Source organism: Anabrus simplex, chromosome 1, assembly GCF_040414725.1.
Source record: "Anabrus simplex isolate iqAnaSimp1 chromosome 1, ASM4041472v1, whole genome shotgun sequence".
NCBI lineage: Eukaryota > Metazoa > Arthropoda > Insecta > Orthoptera > Tettigoniidae > Anabrus > Anabrus simplex.
In genome coordinates, this window is record NC_090265.1 from 1,148,795,991 (window position 1) to 1,148,815,279 (window position 19,289).

Genomic DNA, 19,289 nt, shown 5'->3' on the forward strand with positions numbered 1-19,289 from the left:
GAGCAATGTACAAACAAAACTCTTATTTTATATACATAGATTAGAGGAAATTAGATAAAATTGCCGAATATAGCTTAGATGCAATTATCACCATGTTAATTGTAGCTTATCCGACGTAGTTGCCACTGTAATTGGGACACTAATTCCTAAGGTGTGAAATAAATAAATAAATAAATAAATAAATAAATAAATAAATAAATAAATAAATAAATAAATAAATAAATAAATAAATAAATAAGCTTACCAAGAGACGTGTTCTCTTTTCTTTGTCCATCTGTACCACCTAAAATAAACATTGGAAAATGAATTGTAACCAGCTATTTGCGAAGGTAATGAACTATCATTCATCACTTAAATTTGAGAAGATAGGGAATCCCTCCCTGTATTATATGAAACTTCTCATAATTGTACCTGACTGAAGCGAAGTCGCTTATTATGTACCTATTCGGAGCGTTCAAACTCCTTTGTAAAATTCCTTGAGTTTCCAAGCTCTCTTGTAGTTATTAAGAGCTGACGAGCGCCAGGTGAATTATTGTGTTGAGCCCTTAGGATCTCTGTTTATTGAAAGAAAAATAATATATATATAAGGAAAGAAATAAATTTCTAAAATTTTGTAGATTTAATTTAAACTTTGATTTATTGCTTGTCTTTCCATTCCAACCAGTCTCTTCCTTTCTCTCTATGAGAATGAAACACAGTAACATACGACAATCTGTTTGTGGCCGATATATAACATACTCTTCATCTACGGGTGTGTCCCTAACTAACGTCTTCGCATATTTATCCTTATTCGCCTGAAGCAAAAATGAGAGTTAAGTATATGTCTCAACGCAGCCGTTGGCGGACTTAAATATTATTCCAGAAGAAATATTAAGGAGTTGGAAGAAACTGAAGGAACGACTGAATTCACCTTGATGATGTCCAATTCCGTAGCGTAAGTGTTAGCACAATTAGCTGCCATTCTCGGGGACCCAGGATCGGTATCCCGTACAGCCAGAGATTTAAGAACGACAGGAGGGCTGGTATGTGGTTAAAAGTGTACATGCAGCTCATCTCTTCGATGATGATGATGATGATGATGCTTGTTGTTTTAAGGAGCCTAACATCGAAGGTCATCGGCCCCTATGAGACGAAATGTGGTGACAATTACAAAGAATAAAAAATAATCCACTGACCAGAATTCAAAACGTGATGATGAAGAATGAATGAATATGAAACAATCAGTGGATACGACGCGCAATGCCTCACATTCCCGGAAACAATATTACTGAACAAGGGACTGCTTACAAAGCCCAAACCTGAATCGATTATGCTTGTCTAAATGGGCCAATATCTATGTCAACGATCTCGTATAAGGGCACTTATCGCTAGTAAAGGAGAACCATGATATTTCTCAAGTTGGGGTACTAATCAAAGGTAGGGTAAACTTACGGTGTTCCATACATTATGGTACTATTCACAAGTATCGTACCTCGTACAGGTAACGCAGACCTATGCTGTTTCTCACACAATGGCACCACTCGCAGCCGATGCAAACCGATGAGGCTGCTCACCTATGTGTACTAATTACGAGCGCCGGCATTCCCGTGGTGTTCCTCACATAGAGGGTACCAATCATAGGCAACGCAGACCCACGGTGTCGCTCATATAGTGGTACAACTCACAGGCTAGGCCCAGATCTGTGGTGTTGCTCACATGGGTACGACTCACGGGTACTGGAAACCTACAGTGAACGCCGCTTGACTGCTACGAATCACAAAACTATTGAGTACCTAACAGAATGGGACTACTCGCAAGTAAAAGCGACCCAAGGTGTTCCCCGCGTGATGGTAATAATCAAAAGTAGTTTCATGGTTCTAATACATTCATCCCTTGGTCGCCCCTTTTAGTCGCCTCTCACGACAGGCAGGGGATACCGTGGGTGTATTCTTCATTTGCTTCCCCCACCCACAGAGGTAGTGTGTTTGGTCCGCGAGACGTAATTTATTTCCCTCGAGTCCGCCGGCAAGCCGGTTAGGACCCCCCTATCCGCCCCCTGAGACGCGCCACGTGGGAGACGAGATTTAATTTAAAGAAAACTTTCCAATTTAATAAATAATAACAAAGATAGAGTTTCTACACATCACATCATAACCTAACAACAGCTTCATTGAAACAGAAAATTAAGGAGAATGGTTTGATTGTGACTAAGGCGGACAAGGGGAATGCGACGGTCATTATGAATAAAGAATCATACATACAGAAAACCGAAAACTTTTTCGCAGAGAATTCATTCAAAATTATAAAAAGAAACCCGACGAACATCATTCAGAGAAACTTAAAGAAACTTCTTAAACAATCTTCTTTCATCCTTAATGAAAGGGAGTCTCAAAAACTTATTAATATGAACCCGGGTATTCCGACGGCTAAGGCACTACCGAAGGTGCATAAAGAAAATATACCTATAAGACCCATCATTAATTTCAGAAATAGCTCTATATATAAGACGTCTAGATTTATACACAATTTCTTAAAAAACATTATAAATTTGAGGGTAATAGGTCTATTAAGAATTCCAAACAATTTTGCGATCGTATTTAAGATTTAAACATACAATCGAACCATAAGATGTATTCATTCGACGTCAAAAATGTTCTCGAATATTCCAGTACCAAAAACGATAAATCTTGTAAAGAATAATCTACTTAAATACAGTGATTTGAGTAAGCAAGAGATAGCCGATTTTATTAATATTTTGGAGTTCGTCGTCGCTAATAATTACTTTACTTTCAACGGTCAAATATATAAACAGGAAGGTCTTCCTATGGGGGCCCCAGCTTCGGGAATTATGGGGGAAATTTATATGGATTTTCTTGAAAATAGCAAAATTAACAACATTAAAGGAATAATAAGCTGGTTGAGATATGTAGATGATACGTTTACAATAACTGACCATAGCATTACTAATGGACAGGAGGTATTAGAACAATTAAACAATATGTATTCACAGATTAAATTTTCTTTCGAAAGTGAAAATAATAAAGCATTAAACTTTCTTGACATTACAATCATTAATGACTCTAATAAACTTAGATTTAAAATATTTAGGAAACCTACTCAAACGGCAAACGTAATTAAACAAAATTCCGTACACCCGGCAGCACATAAAAGAGCCTCCTTTTACAGTATGATTTATAGAGCTTATAATATACCCATGTCAGAAGCAGGTCGTAAAAATGAATTGGATACTATTTATTTTATAGCAAAAAGAAACGGGTTCAATAGGCAATTTGTAGATAAAATTATTAGCGAAATTGAGAAAAAAATCATTTTCCACATTAACCAAAGATACCAAAAAGAAAGAAGATAGTTACGCCCTTTTTACTTATAGTCACAGTAAAATATACGAAATTACGAATGTTTTCAAGAAACTGAATATGAAAGTTTCTTTTAAAACAACCAATAATTACACTCATCTTTTCTTCAATCAGCACACTATCAATAACGGAAAGAGCAAATTTCAGATATCAGGTGTTTACAAATTAAAGTGCCAGCAGTGTCCCGCCAGTTATATTGGACAGACAGGCCGCAATTTTAAAATAAGGTATAAAGAACATGTTAATACGTCAAAGTATGGCAGATTCTCAGCATTCGGTTCTCATATGGACGATACCAATCATACATTCACGGGCATACAACAAGACCTTCAAATTCTCCATTTATGTAAGAAAGGAAATCTATTGAATATTTTAGAAAACATCTTTATAAATATTGATCAAAAATGCTACCCCATTTATAATCTTAATGAGATATCTGAGGATATCAATATACTTTTCAAGGAGTTAATCAATAAATTCTTTTCACAAAGGCGCGTGAGTAATACGTCACCTCACGCCTCTCCTCTGACGTCGAACTCCTCTCAACCTCCCCTCACAGTCAGTCCTCAACGACCTTCGAGGTCGTCACTCAGTTAGTCTTAGCACTTGAGTTGGAATGGTCGATGTAGGACGGGCAAGGAGGTGAGTGACTGGATGGGCACTTAGTTCACATTTTAACAGCATTTTATTCTTCAGTTCATTCATATTTTCTTTTTCTTTTTTAGGCTCCTATTGTCAACACACAATCAGGTTCAACTTGCAACAGTATAACTCCACCTCCTAATCAAGAAATCTATTATAATGTGGCATCACAACAACACTGTTTTATGTACAATATGCACATAATTTTATTTGCATAGCCACTTACGGTGTTTTATAATTGACAATTCATTGTTTTGAACAATAGTTTTAACATATGACTTTAATTGGACTTCATGCTTCATATCATGTTCACACCGCACCATTTTAAAATTGAAGATTGACAAGACGCTATCACGCCTCGTCACAAGATACAAAGACTTCGCATTTACTTATTTTAATGTGTCCTCACCTTATTTTTAATGTTATGTATTTGTATTTTTGACTGAAGATGTCCTATAACAGGACAAAACATGTTTCACGAGTGTAATTTAATGTAGTCTTTGTAATAAAGACAATTACAGTATTGTAAAGGTAGAATTATAAAATCTAAATTTTCACAAGTTGTCTATTCCTCTCATAACATTTTTCAATTACCTGGCGAATACTGAAAATCTGATCCTGACAGCCCCTCTGTGGTCTGAAACCGCACTGGTTTTCATCCAACTTCCTCTCAACCACTGATCACACCCTCCATTCCAAGATGCCAGTGAATGCTTTGCCTGGTATACTAATCAATGAGATACCTTGATAGTTGTTGCAATCCTTCCTGTTCCCTTGCTTATAGATAGGTGCAATTACTGCTTTTGTCCAATCTGATGATACCTTACCAAAACTCCATGCTAATCTTACTACTCTATGGAGCCATTTCATCCCTGCCTTCCCACTAAACTTCAACATTTCAGGTCTAATTTCATCTATTCTTGCTGCTTTATGACAATGGAGTTTATTTACCATCCTTTCCACTTCAAGTATAATTTCACCAACATAATTTTTCTCCTCCACATGAGCTATGTTGTTTGCGACACCACCAGGAAGATTTCCTTTTACGTTGAGAAGATTTTCAAAATGTTCCCTCCACCTGTCCAGTGATTCCCTGGGATCTATTATAAGTTCACCTGAATTATCCAAAACACTGTTCATTTTGTTTTTCCCTCCCTTCCTAAGATCCTTTATTACTGTCCAGTAAGGTTTCCCCTGCTACCTGACCTAGCCTTTCCAGGTTATTACCAAAATCTTCCCATGTCTTCTTTTTCGATTCAACAACTACGAGGGTAGTCCAGAAACTAACAAACCACCTTCTTTTTCAACAATTATTTATTGAACACAATGAAACTTATACAAAAGAAAGAATTATGTTTCTTCTACATCCCTATTTTTCCATGTAGTCTCCTTCCTGTTATATGCCTTTCCTGCAGTGAGACACAGGGCATGTATGCCCTGTCGGTACTGCTCCTTGTTCTGTTCAGGAAGTCATTTTTTCACTGTGGGAATCACCTCTTCATCATCATGACCTTACCAGCGGAAGCAGTTGCTTTGAATTTTTTCTTCTGTGGAGAGTCAGGATGGTGCCATTCCATCGACTGCAGTTTTGTTTTGGGCTCAAAATGGTGAACCCAGGTTTCATCACCCATCACAATCCGAGACAAGAAGGCATCCCCTCAACTACAAAACGTTGCAGCAACTCAGAAGAAATGTTTTTTTCTTAGAGTTTTGTTTTCCTCTGTAAGACGGCGCAGAACCCATCGTGAACACTTTTTTGCAGAATCAAGAGCACTGATGATTGCACCTACACTTCCTTTGCTGATTGAGAGCTGCTGCGCCAAATGCAGATTGTTCTGCGTCAGTCCTCGCTAATGAGCACATCAGCATGCTGCATCTTGTCAGGTGTGACAGCTGTGGGTGGCCTCCCCGACCACTGAACACCTTGGAGCTCTGCCGAACCGCTTTCAGATGGTCTCAATCCTTGTGCCCAGCGGCTAACTGTACTTCTGTCAACTGCTGATGCTCCGTAAACTGCACATAAACGTTTGTGAATGTTTCCAACCATTTATTTCCCTGCAGTGAGAACTTCAATGACGATATGCTGCCTCCATGTTGAACCATTGCTGCAAGTAAGCTATCATTCGGAAGAAGTGTAAACTTTGCACGCGCATTCCGAAAACTTCAAAGAATTATATCTAAAATTTTGCCTTCGTACCATTGTTGAGGGCTGAAAAAAAACTTGTGGTGCATTATTTTCTGGGCCACCCTCATATTTGTTTTGCTCTGTTTCATTCAGCAACATATAATTATCTGTCTGCATCAGCCCTTGTTTGAAACCATTTCTGATAAGCCTTCTTTTTACGTTCACAAGCTGCTCTCACTTCATCATTCCATCAAGATGTTCCCTTTTTCCCATCTTTACACACAGTTGTTCCTAGACATTCCCTTGCTGTTTCTACTACAGCATCCTTGTATGCCACCCATTCTCTTTGTATATCCTGAACCTGCTTACTGTCCACTGTTTGGAACTTCTCACTAATCATATCCATGTATTTTTGTCTAATTTCCTCATCCTGGAGATTGTCTACCCTTATTCGTTTGCAGATATATTTCACTTTCTCTATCCTAGACCTCAATACTTAATTCACTACAGATCAGATAGGGGTCTGTATCATTGAAAAATCCCCGTACAATTCTAACAGATTTCCTGATTTCATTGTCGGTTAAGATATAGTCTATTATGGATCTGGTATCCCTACCCTCCCATTTGTAGTGGTGAATAGCCTTAGGCTGCTCATTCACTGGAAGCGACTATATGTGGGATTACGATATCAGGCGACTACGTGTGCACTAGCGAGACTGATCCCAAGGCGAAGATTGTAATGGAACCGTGTCTACTGCAAGCGACTTCGAGCAGCCAACTTCATGTGATTATAGCCAACAACAGGCGACAAATCGCCCTGAAATGGGATTTGCCATTTGTTGTCTCCTGTACTCCACGGTTCCTGCAATTATTTGGTTGTCTGTCGTCGTTATATGTAACATTATTTTTTAATATGACTACAGTATCAATCAAGATTTGTCATTGATGTAGACAGTGAAAAGTCGATAAGTGCGGCTTGCGAGAGAACACTCCTATTGAATAGAAAGATAAACGCTATCGTTCTCGAGATATACAATGCAAACTATGGTTGAAAGTTGCAGAGGAAGTGGGTGTTGATAATGGTATGTTCTCTTATTAAATTATAATACTGATTACAAGTTGATAAGAGAAAATGTTTAAGAATTGAATGAAAAATTGTATTTATCTGTGTATCAGGGCACTGACCAAAAATTGTCATGTTTCTGTTTGTTTTAGTGGCAGAAGTAAAGAAGAAATGGAAGGGGCTCTGTGATATATTTCGGCAAGAGTACAAAATGGCCTACAAGTCTGGAGATGAAGCACTGGAAGAACATTCCTCTTCATGGTTGTTTTTCAATCAAATGATGTTCCTGCGCGATATACTGGAGCATAGAGATCTAAAGGAAACATTGCATCTCTACAAAAAAAAAAGGGCTTCACCTGGGAACAAAAGCCATTTTAGCCCTCCAAACAATATTAGAAATTAGAAAGAAGGTTGGAGATGAATAGGAACACCTATGTAGCGCTTGTAGATATCGAAAAGACTTTCCATAATGTGAGTTGGACAAATTGTTTAAAATTCTTTAAGTTACAGGTTTGGACTGGAAAGCCAGGAGGCTGATATTGTGACTCTATGAAGGACACACCACAATGGTATATATCGAAGGAAGTATCCAGACAGCAAAAATCAGGAAAGGTGCAAGGCAGGACTGCTTTCTCTTGTCATATATTTTTAAATGTATTCATTTAAGAAGGCATATATATAAGTTTAAGCCAAAGTATCCCAAATGAGTTAACTCTTGAAAAAAAAATATATATATCTACCTCCTCTGTATCAATCTACCATGGACTCAATTCATTCTGACATTGGAGGACACAGTATCTTGATATCAGTGGATGAAACAACCAATAAATGTGGCCGGTATGTAGTGAATTTCGTAGTTGGTAAGCTACATACAGACGAACCCAGCAAACTTCATCAACTTGCATGCAATATGCTGGAGAAAACTAAAAACAATACGATAGCAAGAATTGTAAACGATTCTCTGCGACTACTCAGGCCAACTGAAATTGAAAATAATGGTTGAAAGGTGCTTGAAATGGTCACAGATGCAGCTGCTTATATGTTGAAGGCAGCAAAACCCCTACATGTACCATATTTTATCCCAACGTTTTGCACATTACCTACTTAGCACGTGGACTGCACCGTATTGCGGAAGAAATACGTGCACAATTTCCAGCTGTTAACGATTTAATTGAAAGTGGAAAAAGAGGTATTTTTAAAATCAGCAGTCCGTGTCCAGTTCTACAGAGATTGCAATTAGTACATAATTGCATGCATATTTTAATCATTTTAGCGCATACAGATCCGGCCACTGAAGCTGCTCTCCCACTGGAACCTGTCCTAACTAGGTGGGGAACATGGTTATCTGCAGTTTCATTTTATCAGGAGAATTTCAATCAAGCAAAAGTAGTCTTTACAAAATTTGAAGATTATAGTGTGTGTCCGTGAACCAAAAGTGGTATTCGAAAGTGATTCTATCAAGATGTGAATTTCATCTATATACACTTCTTCACTTCCAAAAACCACTGAGAGCTTAGAATCTATTGGTGCACTCGTCCATAACTCACTTGAACTTATCCACAAAGCAACTTCTTCAACGAATTCTGTTCTAGGTGAAACTGGAAAAAAAATTAAATACAAGTTAGAGGAGGTGATAAACTCGAACCAAGGACTAAGGAAAATTCAAACAATTAGTCGGAACTTGAATAGAATCAGGGGTCTTTGCCAGATTAATGATAGGAATCTTCAGTGCCAGTATATACATTGGCCTATAAACTTATGTAACAGACAATAGACGTACTTTGTCTCCAGAAGACATTGAAACACTTGCAGTTATCTATTGTGATGCTCCTTTCTGCAGTGTATAAAGGTAGTGACTAAAACTGGCTTATTCCTAAGTGCATACTTTTTAATTTTTAATGTATATTTAGTACATAATTGCATGCATATTTTAATTATTTTAGTGCATACAGATCTGGCCTCTATTGACGACATGAAATGATTTGATTGGCCATTAGGTGTTGTTCAGGAGATGTACTCTGGTAACGATGGTGTCGTCAGGTTTGTCAAACTGAGAACTGCTGCAGGCAAGAGGGTGAGACCAGTGCGAAGACTCTATCCCTTAGAGGTGAATGAATATGCAATATGAATATGCAATAGTACAAAGCAAGCAGCCAGAATCTATCCTGGAGCTGCAGCCAAAGAGGACTTCTCATGGACCATCTGATACTATGGCATATTCAGAGATGAATTCTAAAAGAAGTGGTAGAAGAATGAAAACAACAAAATGTTTGGACTTTTAAATAATACTAAAGAAACAAGCATTGTGTGCAAGATCAGTGTCAAGTGAAAAAGATTTGAATGTTTTTATGTAAAGGTTAATGTATTTCTTCTTTTCATTGTGTTGCAATTTTATCAGTGTAAACAAAATAGTAAGGTGGGAAGAATTTTAGCAAAATTTTGATTTCTGTGGTATTTTATATTTAGTGATTGGTATTAGCAGAGCCCTCCCAAAGGTTTTGTTTCAAGGTAAAAAAAAGGAAAAGATGGTTATTCATGATGAGGTGACAGTTCTTGATGGAGGTTTGTTTTATTAAATATGTTTGAAAACATAACAATGAAACTAAGTTGCGCTATACATTAAGCTCTCCATAATTATTATACCAAGTATGGTGATGATGATGATGCTTGTTGTTTAAAGGGGCCTAACATCTAGGTCATCGGCCCCTATCAATACCAAGTATGGAACAAGAGTGATACGGTCTATTTGAACTCCTGAATCTAAAATATCTGCTCTATCTTAATGGAATCTCATAAGTTTTGTTTCATTTCAGGTGTGCATCTTATGCTTACAAGCAGTATATTTTATTTAGTGTTCTGTAGCAGGATATCTATTCCGACAAGACTTCGTTATTAACCATAAGACGATCTGGGTCATGTCTTTTATAGAGTTCGCCATACTCAAGGTCTCCTTCAGTCTACTCTTGAGGATTTCACTGCAACCCTAGCAAGGGGCCATTACAAGGTGAAACCAGCCCTTCCAGCTGGACCGAGGTTTTTTAAGGAGGTGTTTTTTTTCTATACTTTCTAATTCATCTCAGCTACGATAGCTAATAGTACTGTCAATTCAGAATCAGTTATGATGATACTGCCATACTCGCACATGACTGTCATCAGTACTAACTTAGAAACAAGATTCACAGCTGTAAATGATGCAATGCCAATTGTTAGTCCATGTTTTGCAGTTTTTTCTCATTTTGGCGTGTGGCCTCCGAAGAGGCCGAGTGCAGGTCTTTCAAGTTTACGCCGCATAGGCGACCTGCGCATCTATGAGAATGGGGCCTTACCTGTGATGAATTCTAATGCTGAAGACCGCACACATACCCAGCCCCTGAATTGGAATTAACCAATGAAGGTTAAAATTCCCGACCCAGCTGGGAATCGAACCCGGACTCTCTGGACCAAAGGCCAGCATGCTAACCATTTAGCCATGGAGCCAGACATGTTTTGCAGTTACAGCAGCCTACACATGAGATGGTGAACGCTTAGTTCAGCTGATGCCAGTTCTCTAGATATAGTACGGGACGATGATTCACTGCCGAAGATATACTGAATGCTTTGCACGATGTAAAGCCTAATAAAGCCCCAGGATTTGATGGCATACACCCAGAATTCCTTCTGCACTGTGGTAAATATGCTAGAATATGGCTAGCTCAATTCTTTTCCCGTATTCTACATACATTTTTTTCTTTGCTAGTTGCTTTACGTCGCACCAGCACAGATAGGTCTTATGGCGACGTTGGGAGAGTGAAGTGGGAAGGAAGCGGCCGTGGCCTTAATTAAGGTACAGCCCCAGCATTTGCGTGGTGTGAAAATGGAAAACCATGGAAAAACCATCTTCAGGGCTGCCGACAGTGGGGCTCGAACCCACTATCTCCCGAATACTGAATACTGGCCGTACTTAACTGACTGCAGCTATCAAGCTCGGTATTCTACAAACAGGCTGCATCCCTACGCTTATGAAGTGGACAAAGATCATCACCATCATAAAACCAGGAAAGCCTTACGACAGACCTCTGAGCTACTGACCAATTGCTCTTTTGAGCATGATGTACAAATTACTGGAGAGTCTGCAATATAGTAGAAAAAGCACAGAGATATTCAAAGTGGTCCCGCTAGAACAGGCAGGATTTCGACTAAACCGCAGCTGTACTGATCAGGTACTTTTACTGACAACTTACATTGAAGCTGGTTTCCAGAAACAATATAAGACCTCTGCTGCTTTTATAGACCTGTCTGCGGCATATGATACAGTATGATGACATGGTATAATCTACAAACTGCTCAGAGGTGTGATACCCTGTAAAAATTTTTTCTAGGGGCTTTACGTCGCACCGACACAGATAGTTCTTATGGCGACGATGGGATAGGAAAGGCCTAGGAGTTGGAAGGAAGCGGCCGTGGCATTAATTAAGGTACAGCCCCAGCATTTGCCTGGTGCAAAAATGGGAAACCACGCAAAACCATTTTCAGGGTTGCCGATAGTGGGATTCGAACCTACTATCTCCCGGATTCAAGCTCACATCCGCGCGCCTCTACACGCACGGCCAACTCATCCGGTGATACCCTGTAAAAGAGTCGCCCAACTTCTGAGCAATATGCTCACTGAAAGACCATTCCAGGTTATCATACGGAACACTACTTTGTACCAGCCATCAAAAGATCCTTAATAATGGTCTTTGTCTGGCTCTAAGGTTCTGTACTAGCTTCAATATTGTTCAGCTTATATATAGCAGACATGCCTCCAACAAAATCCAGGAAGTTTGGATATGCTGATGACTGGATGATAGCAACTCAATGCAACTCCATATAAATCACTGAAAGAATATTAACTGAGAATCTGGCTGTCTTGGGACAGTTCTTTCGTAAATGGGGACTTCAACCGAACCCTAACAAAACGGAAACTGCATGCTTCCACCTGACCAATAGGTTAGCTAGTAAAGAGCTGAACATTAACTTTGAGGGAAATCACCTAGCCCATAATAAATATCCAAAATATCTTGGGATAACCCTAGACAGAACACTATCCTACAGACAGCACCTAACAAAGACTGCAGCTAAATAAAGGACCAGAAATAACATCCTTCAAAAGATATGTGGTACCACCTCGGTCTCCACAGCATCTTACACTACGATCATCTGCCCTTGACCTATTATATTCTGCTGCGGAATACGGCTGCCCCGCCTGGATAAATGGTTGTCACACAGCGGGAGTCGATGCCCAACTAAATCAGGTCATGCGCATTATAACTGGCACAATCAAGTCCACACCAACATTTTGTCTACCTGCTCTGAGCCACATTCGTCCTCTCGATTTGAGAAGAAAATGAGCCCTTACAGGGGAATACAAGAAAATAATCAACAATCAACAGCTATCACTCCATGAGGACATACCTGGCACTGGAATCAACAAGTTTTGGTCAAGACATCCACCACTCAGAACAGCCAGTACATTGGTGGAACATTGTTTCAACTGTGAGCATGTCTGGATGGAAGAATGGTGTAAAAGCACTCCCCCAATGCTACCAAGTTTTATGTGTGTAAGAAAGAAACCATGGGAAGTTGATCTGCCACGTAGGACATGGTCAACACGAAACAGAATACGGACCAACCACGACAGATGCAACGATCTACTCTACAAGTGGGGCAAGGTTCCTTCTCCAGAATGTAGATGTGGCTTTGCAAGGCAGACGGTTCAGCATATTGTTGCAATTGTCCTTTGAGTGCGTATGCAGGTGATCTCAGCAATTTTTTGAATACCAAGCCAGAGGCGATGGACTACATAAAAATTTGAATGTACTATTGTAAAGTATTTGTACTGTATATTACTGTAATTTAGATTTGAACTGATGTAATGCCAAATGCTTAATAATAATAATAATAATAATAATAATAATAATAATAATAATAATAATAATAATAATAATAATAATAATAATAATAATAATAATAATAATAACAATAACAATAATAATTTTTTTGGAGGGAGGTGTGCGAAATCTTTCATTGTGAGGGTCCGCACTCCACAAGCGTGTGAGATTCCTACTCACTAAAACCCACACACCCTTTTCCCACAACGTATATCTCCGCCCCGGAACTGCTCTCACATTACTTCAGGGCGGTGTCGTGCTAATTTCTCAGGTTTCTTCTTCCTTATTTCTCCTTACTGCCGTTCATGAGCATTCATATCTCTCTTTTTCTGATGCAGGATGCCTTCTACATATACTGCTATCTGATCCCAAGATTCTTGGTTTCGTAGCATCGCCTGCACAATAGTGTCTGGCGTCAACTCTCCTTGCTCAGTATATAAACATCTTCTCTGAGTTGACCAATGACAGCATATGAAAAATGTGTGAAATACATTGTCTATATCATTGCAATAAATATGCGCCGAGTCGCTTGCTCTACCTACTCTATGTAGAAATTTCTGGAAGTATCCGTGACCCGTCAATAGTTACGTAATGTAAAAGTTAACCTCGCCATGAGCTCGGGCAACCCAATCAGCTAGGCGTGGTATCAGCCGCTTAGTCCATTTTCCTCGAGGATCTTTCTCCCATCTTTGCTGCCACCGCTCCATTCATTGCCTATAAGCTAGCTCCTTAGCACGCTTCTTTCCGAGCTCTCCTTGAGTTCGCCAGACTTCCTGTCTTTCTAAGGCAAGTAAATCAATTGGTGCTACCGCTGCTATCGTAAGGACCGCAGGTTCGGATACTGTGCGATATGCGCTTGTAATATGCAAAGCTGATCTCCGCTGTACTGCAGCTATACTTCGCTGGTATTTTTCAAACTTCAGAGATTCAGCCCAGACTTCGGCACCATATAGAAGTGTCAAGTAAACTATCGACATCAGAAGTCGTCGTTTGCTAGACTTCGGACCTTTAACGTTGCTCATTAATCTACTCAGCGCAATCGTTGTTTTCACCGCCTTATCTGTCACCCGTTTGATATGATCCCAAAAAGTAAGTTTGGTATCAAGTGTCACTCTGAGATACTTTATACTTCTAGATGTTTCGATTTCTGTTTGTCCAATATACATTGGAATGACGGTCGTGATCCTTTTTCTTGTCAAGAGAACAATCTCTGTTTTATGATCTGCAAGCTGTAATCTGTGATTCGCCATCCAATCTTTCACCCGTCGCATTACTTGATTTAGCTTAAACTGAGCCAACTCCAAATTTCTAGCAACAATCCAAACAGCTATATCATCAGCATAGCCCACTAGCATTGTGTCTTCCGGCATCTCTAACCTCAACAATCCATCGTACACTATGTTCCACAGATTTTGGCCAAGGATGGACCCTTGTGCTGCACCAGCTGTGAACCGTTTCACTCTCTGCCCATCTTCTGTGTGATATACTAAGAGTACGATCTTTCAAATAATTTCTCATTATGTGCATGAGATACTCCGGTAGTTTGAAAGTATTTTGAAGCGCTTCCGATATGTAATTCCAACTGATCGAGTTGAAAGCGTTCTTAACATCAAGGGTCACAAGGAGTGTCACTTTTCGAGAGTGATGATTACCCATTTGTGCCCTTTTAGCTGTATTTAACACTTCCCATACTGCATCGATTGTCAAATGCCCTCCTCGAAAACCATGTTGACGATCAGAGAGGTCCCCAGCTAGTTGAATTGCTGAAAGTATTCTTGGCTGCAAAAGTTTCTCTAATCCTTTACAAGCAGTATCCAGCATACATAAAGGCCTATAGCCCCCAGATTTTCCTTTGCTTATTAAAACTAGCCAAGCTGTTTTCCAGCGAACACTGAACACCCCCAATAGCAGGCAGCTATTGTACATTTTCAGCAGTAGTTGTGGACAGAAATCTGCTATCAGCTTTAATATCTCTGCTGGAATACTATCTGGTCCTGCAGCCTTTTTATTTCCAAGGGACCTAACCGCTCTCGTCAATTCTTCTCATGTAAAATGTGGCACATCATCTATGGAGTCATCATCAGCAGCAGGAGCAGCAGCAGCAGCAGACCTCTCAGGATGATCTGGGAATAATGTATCCATAATATCCTTCATTGCATTTGAGTCCATAATCGGGTTCGAGAAACTTCCAAGTTTCTTCATAACGATCTTGTATCCTAAACCCCATGGATCGTCATCCACTTCTTTAGCCTTTTCCCACCATTTGTCAACTTTACACTTTTTGATAGCATTTCTCAATTCTTCCTTCGCCGACTTATACTCAGCTGTGAGTGAGGTGTCTTCTTGGCTGACTCGTGCTCTCTGTGCCTTCCGTCTAAGTTGCAGACGTCTTCTCTGATCAGCAATATCTTTCGTCCACCAGTACGCTGAATGCTTCTTGTTTCGTGATGTTTTACGAGTCATGGAAAGATCACATGCCCTCCGAATAAGCTCCATAGTGAGCTCAGCACATTTCTCAGCGGCTACTTTCATAACAACATATTTGTTCTGTTATACTATCCATTTCATTTCTTAGGATAGCAAGACATTTTTCTTTGTCCATACTTTCTATATTCCACCGCGTTGGTTCATATGATGTCATATTAATTTGTGAAGTTTCAGGAAGAATACAAAAAGTAATGTACTGGTGATTACTTCCCGTGTATTCTTCAATCACCCGCCAGTCATTGATATTCGAAACGATGTCCTCAGATACAAAAGTCACGTCCGGTATGGTTCCTCTACAGCCCGGTCGTCGAAAAGTTGGCACACTTCCAATATTAGTGACCGTCAAACCCAGCCTAGAGGCCATCTCCATAGTTCGACGCCCTCTAGAGTCATATTGTAGCATACCCCATTCTAGTGCTTGGGCATTGAACTCACCAGCCATGATTAAACCATTGTCAAAACCTTGTAATACGTCCTCTAGGCCATCCAGCTTAGCCTGAAATTCAAAAAACTGACTCATTTGGCGTAAAGTAACAGCTCACTAAAGTATATCTACCAGTGCGGACCCAAACAAAACCGTCTCCGCATCCTTGGTTTGATACTAGGCCTCTACCCAAATCTGGTATCCAAATTGCAGCTGTCCCACAATTATCCACGAACCATCCTGGGTGGTCTCTGTCTTGATAAGGTTCACTGAGAAGAAATATGTCTACTCCTATCTCAAAGGTCATCTGCATCAAAAGATCATTGGCAGTTCTACTCCTGTGCATATTTGCCTGAATAACCTTCATCATTTACTGCTAGTTTTAGCCTTTTTGAGAGCTTCACGAAACGCTGTGCAGGCTTTTGAGCCAAGTACATGACTTTGATTAGCTTCGTCGATGTTAATGTCTGTGCAAATTATGCATCTCGGATTTGCTTTGCAACCTAGCGCCCTATGCCCGGGTTCTCCGCACTTAAAACAAATTTTGTTTCTATCTGCACCTTTGCAGTTTCGTGCATGGTGTCCATACGAAAGACATCGAAAGCAGCGAAATATCACAATCCTTTTTCGGATTCTACAATCCAACCATCCTATTTTAATTTCACCCATATCTAAAAGTTTCTGGGCCTCCTGATCTTCTATCTCAATGATAGCAAGTTTTTGCCCTCTGCTGTTCGGATTATTAATTGAGACTTTCAGTTCTCCTTTGAAATTCTGAAGATCCTGTCTTACAGCTTCCTCTACATCTAAAGCAGTGGTGATACTGTCCATGCCCCGAATTTCCAAGGTAGTGCGGGGAGTTAAAGTCTTCACATCGCCATCCGTTCCAAGGACATCCCTTAAAGATTGATTAAAATTGTCCCTGTTCTCGTTTTGTGTATTTTTATTAAAGGCGAGAAGAATCGCCCCAGTCTGAGTTTTACGAATAGATCGAATACTCACACCGCTGTCTTCCGGTTTTATTTTACTCCGAATACCCTTCGAAACATCTGCAAAAGTCTTGCCATTTGTTGGTTTGATAAGGACAGCATCAGAACGATCCCTTGATTTTAAATGGGTCCGTTTATCTTGTTTTATCCCACTACCAATGACCTCCATTCTGCCAGAATCTACCTTATCTGTTAAAGGTTGGATATCTTTATCCTCCTTCATTTCCTTCTTCTTGTTTTTTTTCTTATAGGAAATCTCGACCCATTTCTCCTTATCTTTCTCCTCCCTGTTCGTCACTAACGGTGTCGTAGGCAATTCATTTATCTCTACGGTTGTTTGTTCCCGTTTTAGATTTTCCCTAGCTCTCTTCCAGGATGTCCTGCATGCTGCTCCAGCATCGAGAGCTTCCTCCAATTTTCGCAATCCATTCTGGATTTCCAACTTAAGGTTCTTAAGCGGAATAGCTAGAATGCTTTTCACCAATGCCCTAGCGATCTCAAGATGTTCCTCCTCTTTACGCTGTTCGTCCATTATTATTTCCTCACTCCTCCCATTAGGTACTTGCGTCATATCCTGTGTCCCAATACTGGCACATTCAAGTACGTTTGCACTACTATTCTGACACGAAAGAGAGAGCTCTACTGAATCTCTCTGAACTTCTGCCTCCGTCATCATGCAAGAAGGGAATCTAACTGGCCGTGACTGAGCCGCGGTGGCGAAGGATCCTTTCTTTGATGTTGTATATTCCTTGAAAGCAACTTATAACCTAAATCCTGAATGATGAAACACTTATCTACAATTAATTTGTCTACAAGTCAACGAAATAATTTGATGAAGTTGTAAAACAATACTACAGGTACTAGAAGAATATTCTAGCTCAACTTCTAGTGATGCATTTCATTAATTACTTACGAATTCAACTTCAGAAGTACAAACACATATTCACCCATCTTTCCATCACGCAACAATCCCCATAAATAATAATAATAATAATAATAATAATTAGATGTCATACAGTTGCATAATGCTTTGTACACAATACAGAGATCCGCCTTAGGTCTGTCTTGGTCGACCAGAACTTTCGCAATGTGTGGGGTTCCCTCACGTAGCAACATTGAGCCATTATGACATGTGAATACTCCACAAGCCTGCCAATTGCATGATATGACCACCCAGACTCACAGAGATCCAAATATGACTCCTACAAACTCCACCAAATTCTGGTAGCCCTATCTAATGCATATGCAAAGCATTGTGGTGATTCAGTATACGTCATTTTGCACATATTTGATAGCACTATCACCATATTTCATATTTATGGTTGGACTACAAAGGCATTTTTTTTTTGCTAGTCGTTTAACCCTAGAACTGCCAAACGTTGCGCTTGCGACTCAATATACTGTCACTAGAAAGCCAACATCGCATGCTTGATGCACAGTACATGCATTCGCTTAATCAGTTATAACATTATTTATCATTCATTTCTGCTCTTTTAACAAGTAAGACATTGAAGAGGAAGCTTCAAGTCTTTCATCACACATTCCTCATTAGCCAGAAATGACTCAGTCAAGGTCAGGGTAGGTAAAAAATCAGCTACTCTTTCCTCATCCCCCTGTCATCTCAGTTGCTATGTAACTTCACGCTCGCTTGCTGTTCATGCTAGTTTCTGTGAATATCTTTCGTTATCTTTCAATAGGTTATTGAGTTTATTTTTAAATTGTTTCTTTTGAAGTGTAAACTTTCATCATGGATAATGAGCTATGTGATTCAAGTAGCCCAATAAGAGACATGTCCGCTTTGGTATAAAAAAAATTCAAGGTGTGTGACAGTCAGAGTAATTATGTTTTACATTTGGAGATATATAGTGGAAAGGACTTTCTGGCTGATGGAAATTATACCTTCACAGAAAAAGTTGTTATAGACTTGATGACCAAATGTAGATTGCTACATAAAGGGTATCATCTTTTTACGGACAATTATTACACCAAGTCACCACTCTCTCAGAGATTATTGGACAGCCTAATGTATTTGACTGGAACTGTAAATAAAGCCACTAAGGGTTTGTCGAAGAGTATTCTGCTGAAGACAGTTCTTAAGGCAGGAGATACTGTTTACTTCAGAAGAAGTGACATGCTTCTTGTGGGATACCGAGAAAAGGCGACTTGCAAACTTGTTTATCTCATTACTACTGGCTGTCACGTTGAAGATAAGGTAATAAAGAGCAGCAGCGGGCAGGAAATTGTGAGACCAGTTTTTATAAACCTGTACAATTTTTTATGGGAGGTGTGGATGC